Source organism: Schistocerca nitens, chromosome 11 (assembly GCF_023898315.1).
Source record: "Schistocerca nitens isolate TAMUIC-IGC-003100 chromosome 11, iqSchNite1.1, whole genome shotgun sequence".
NCBI classification, from domain to species: Eukaryota; Metazoa; Arthropoda; class Insecta; order Orthoptera; family Acrididae; genus Schistocerca; species Schistocerca nitens.
The window spans coordinates 6,439,490-6,444,466 of NC_064624.1; the positions used below are offsets into that span (position 1 = coordinate 6,439,490).

The 4,977-nt window shown below is 44.9% G+C and overlaps 1 pseudogene; it reads right to left on the reverse strand.

The window, feature by feature from the left end:
* Positions 1–4,119: 4,119 nt before the first annotated feature.
* On the reverse strand, positions 4,120–4,237 carry LOC126214022 (5S ribosomal RNA; annotated as a pseudogene).
* Positions 4,238–4,977: the final 740 nt, after the last annotated feature.

Below are 4,977 nucleotides of genomic sequence, written 5' to 3' on the forward strand. Positions count from 1 at the left end.
TGGGCGGTTCGGGCAATAAGTCGACCACTGTTGACGAGTCTGAGTATTTTGACATTGGCCTCTCAATGTACACTACTGGCCATTAAAATTGCTGTACCACGAAGATGACGTGCTACAGACGCGAAATTTAACCGACAGGAAGAAGATGCTATGATATGCAAATGATTAGCTTTTCAGAGCATTCACACAAGGTTGGCGCCGGTGGTGACACCTACAACGTGCTGACATGAGGAGAATTTCCAACCGATTTCTCATACACATACAGCAGTTGACCGGCGTTGCCTGGTGAAACGTTGTTGTGATGCCTCGTGTAAGGAGGAGAAATGCGTACCATCACGTTTCCGACTTTGATAAAGGTCGGATTGTAGCCTATCGCGATTGCGGTTTATCGTATCGCGACAATGCTGCTCGCATTGGTCGAGATCCAATGACTGTTAGCAGAATATGGAATCGGTGGGTTCAGGAGGGTAATACGGAACGGCGTGCTGGATCCCAACGGCCTCGTATCACTAGCAGTCGAGATGGCTGTAACGAATCGTGAGGCCACGTCTCGATCCCTGAGTCAACAGATGGGGACGTTTGCAAGACAACAACCATGTGCACGAACAGTTCGACGACGTCTACAGCAGGATTGACTATCAGCTCGCAGATAATGGCTACGGTTACCCTTGACAGGAGCTCCTGCGATGATGTACTCAACGACGAACCTGGATGCACGAATGGCAAAACGTCATTTTTTCGGATGAATGTATACAGCATCATGATGGTCGCATCCGTGTCTGGCGACATCGCGGTGAACGCACATTGGAAGCATGTGTTCGTCATCGCCATACTGGCGTATCGCCCGGCGTGATGGTATGGGGTGTTATTGGTTACACGTCTCGCTCATCTCTTGACGGAACATTGAACAGTGGACGTTACATTTCAGATGTGTTACGACCCATGGCTGTACCCTTTATTCGATCCCTGCGAAACCCTACATTTCAGCACGACCGCATGTTGCAAGTTTTGTAAGGGCGTTTCTCGATAGAGAAAATGTTCGACTGCTGCCCTATCCAGCACATTCTCCAGATCTCTCACCAATTGAAAACGTCTGGCCAATGGTGGCCGAGCAACTGGTTCGTCACAATACGCCAGTCACTACTCCTGATGAACTGTGGTATCATGTTGAAGCTGCTTGGGCAGCTGTACCTGTACACGCCATCCAAGCTCTGTTTGACTCAATGCCCAGGCGTATCAAGGCCGTTATTAGTGCCAGAGCTGGTTGTTCTGGGTACTGATTTCTCAGGATCTATGCACCCAAATTGCGTGAAAATGTAATCACATGTCGGTTCTAGTATAATATATTTGTCCAATGAATATCCGTTTATCATCTGCATTTCTTCTTGGTGTAGCAATTTTAATGGCCAGTAGTGTATATATTCCTTACTGTGATTTGTTGTTAACAATATCAGCTTATTCCCAAGAGTATGCAGCTTTCACTCAGTTAATACTTGGCAGACATCAAACCTGCATTTGAATCGGACTGCCTTAACTCTTGTGCAGAAAGGTGTGCAGTATAATGCTCTATCCATTTTCAAAAAGCTACCACAATAATTCAAAAATCATAGCAGTAATAATAATAATGCCGTGTGGCTAGGGCCTCCCGTCGGGCAGACCGTTCGCCTGGTGCAGGTCTTTCGAGTTGACGCCACTTCGGCGACCTGCGCGTCGATGGGGATGAAGTGATGATGATTGGGACAACAAAACACCCAGTCCCTGAGCGGAGAAAATATCCGACCCATGCGGGAATCGAACCCGAGCCCTTAGGATTCACATTCTGTCAGGCTGACCACTTTTATTTATTTTTATTGTTTTTTTCTAAAGAAAATTTTTGCCAGACCAGGTCTCGAAACCTGATTTGCCACTGATCGCGAGCGGTCGCGTTATCATTTTTTTTACATTGTAAATTTAATAAAAGTTCATCCAATTACACTTGTTTTCCCCATTCTATCAATTGTAATATAAATAGTAAAGAAAATGACTGTTGAAAATAAAAAAATCTGACGAACGGGACTAGATCCAGCGGTCAACCACTTATGGGACTTCAACGCTAACCACTTTTTTCTTTTTTCTTTTTTTAATTTTTTATTTTCTTTATTTGTAAATTTTTTTCCCTACCAACTTCTTTTATATGGAAAAAGGCGTCTTTCAGTTACGACAAATAAAATTAGAATGTACATCCGTAGCAACAAACAGAACAAGAGTTCCTTCTAAACCATGAAATAGAATTTTAAACTAATAGTATGATGGTAGATAATAAAGAAAGAAAAATGTAACCAAATCCCACACGCCATTCCATGTGCATGGCCCATCTCCGTACAGATTCCATATTCCAACTTGATAAAACATTTCGCAGCGTGTGGAGCTCCATAATGATTGTCATCCTCTGCCCGGTACTCCCCAACTGTGAGGGGGGTTATCGAAGACACTGCGCAAATAGTTCAGCCACTCAGCTACCGAGGGTGGACATCTTAGCAGTAATCTACGCGCTTTCAAATCGAAACTGAAGAGGTTCCTCATGGGTCACGCCTTGTATTCCGTCGAGGAGTTACTTGAAATATTAACCTGATACTTGTATTGTTGATTGCATTTACTCAAATTTGGGGCTTCAGTTTGTTGGGTTCATAAACATTTTATTTTTATCTGTGATTACTTTCATGTTGTAATTTCGTGTACTGAAACGTCCCATGACCTTGGAGATGTGGTCCTCAATTAGGTACTACAGTAAATAAATACTAAATCTATTCTGAGTGTGAAGCAGGTGGGGCTTAACCCCCTAGGGTGGGACGAGTACCGCGGAGCCTCTTTGCTGGAAGACGAATGTTGCATTGCAGCAAGACGCCGACTGTATGTGAATGAGCTGTATCGTAGACTCTTTCCTCATTTGCTAGAATACCAAGACAAGTTTAACGAAATGAAGAGACGAGAGAGAACCGTTCTGTTCTACACTAAGATTATACAAGTCGTGCGATACCACGCAGTACAGTCCCTGAACTTCTTTTGTCAAAAGCATTGCACCAATAGACTCGGCGTGGCCTCAGAAAGTCGTCGGAGATCGCCTGCAGGAGTCTCGAGCGACGCTACCTCACAGACGTCCATAGCTGCGGTAGTGCACCAGCTGACCTGTCGATTATGTCCCACAAACGTTCGACGGCATTCACGTTGGGCGACCTGGGTCGCCAAATCAATTTGCCCCAATTTTCCACAATATTTTTAGAGCCCATTGCGAACAGTAGTGGCCCAGTACATGACGCACTCATATCCGTGAAAATTCCTCCGTTGTTAGCGAACATAAGGTGCACGAATGGCTGACAATGCTCTCGCAGCCGCCGAACATAACCGTCAGTGATTGGTTGAGATGCACAAGAAGACACCCTGTCCAGTTCCATGTAAACAAGTATTATGGAGCCACCACCTGCTGGCACAACTTCCGGCCATGGCTTCGTGGGGTCGGCGCCACACTCGAATCCTATCATTCCTTCCACAGGCCCTGGCGGGCCCAACCGCACCGACCGGCCGCCATGTCATCCTCAGCGACAGGCTTCACTGGATGCAAATACGGAGGGACGGAGGGGCATGTGGTCAGCACACCATTTGTGTATATATGTGTGTGTGTGTGTGTGTGTGTGTGTGTGTGACTGGCGGTCAACGGCTCGAAGAAACCATTCCGAGGTATTCACCGTCAGTCACACTCGGTGATGGTACTAACAAATCTCTCATCTATCCTATCTTCTTTTTATATTCTTCTTAAAAAGAAAGAAAAAAAAACCACAACAAAATTTTATTATATTTCAACCTTAAATAATTGTTATTTTGAAAAGCATCATTCTTTGTAAATGTTGTAGATAAAACAAAAGAAAAGAAAACTGTAAAAAGATGAAAAACGAAAATTGTAAGATGTACGACCTGTTTTAAACGTCAGGTAACAGGTCTATAATTTGGCACTAAATAAATAAAATAAACAAATAAATAAAAACACCGCTCTCCCGGCCGTACGTCACTTTACGAGATCGGAGCCGCTACTCCTCAGTCGAGTAGCTCCTCAGTTTTCCTCACGAGGGCTGAGTGCACCCCGCTTGCCAACAGCGCTCGGCAGACCGGATGGTCACCCATCCAAGTGCTAGCCCAGCCCGACAGCGCTTAACTCCGGCGATCGGACGGGAACCGGTGTTAGCACTGCGGCAAGGCCGTTGGCATCAGCTCCTCCCAATTGAAGTCGGCACTCGTTTGACCAAGCCGCGGTTTTCCAGTTGTCTGGGGCCCAACTGACATCGACAAGACCCCAGGACAGATGCTGCAGGCCGTGCCGTGCTGTTAACAAAGGCATTCGCGTCGATCGTATAATGTCATACCTCGTTAACGCCAAATTTAGCAGTGTAGTTGTACATTCTTTCAAATTCTGAAGCTGGCAAGGGTAAAATACAGGGAGGGAAAGACTATTTATAATTTGTACAGAAACAAGATGGCAGTTATAAGGGTCGAGGGGCATGAAGGGAAAGCAGTGGTTAGGAAGGGAGTGAGACAGGGTTGTAGCCTTTCCCCGATGTTATTCAATCTGTGTATTGAGCAACCAGTAAAGAAAACAAAAGAAAAATTTGAATAGGAATTAAAATCCATGAAGAAGAAATAAAACTGAGGTTTGCCGACGACACTGTAATTCTGTCAGACACACCGGAGGACCTGGAAGAGCAGTTGAACGAAATGGACAGTGTGTTGAAAGGAGGATACAAGATGAACGTCAACAAAAGAAAAACGAGGATAATGGAATTGTAGTCGAATTAAATCAGGTGACGCTGAGGGAATTAGATTATGAAATGAGACATTTAAAGTAGTAGATGACTTTCGCTATTGTGGGAGCAAAATAACTGATGATGGTCGAAGTAGAGACGATATGAAATATAGACTGGCAATGGCAAGGAAAGCGTTACTCAAGAA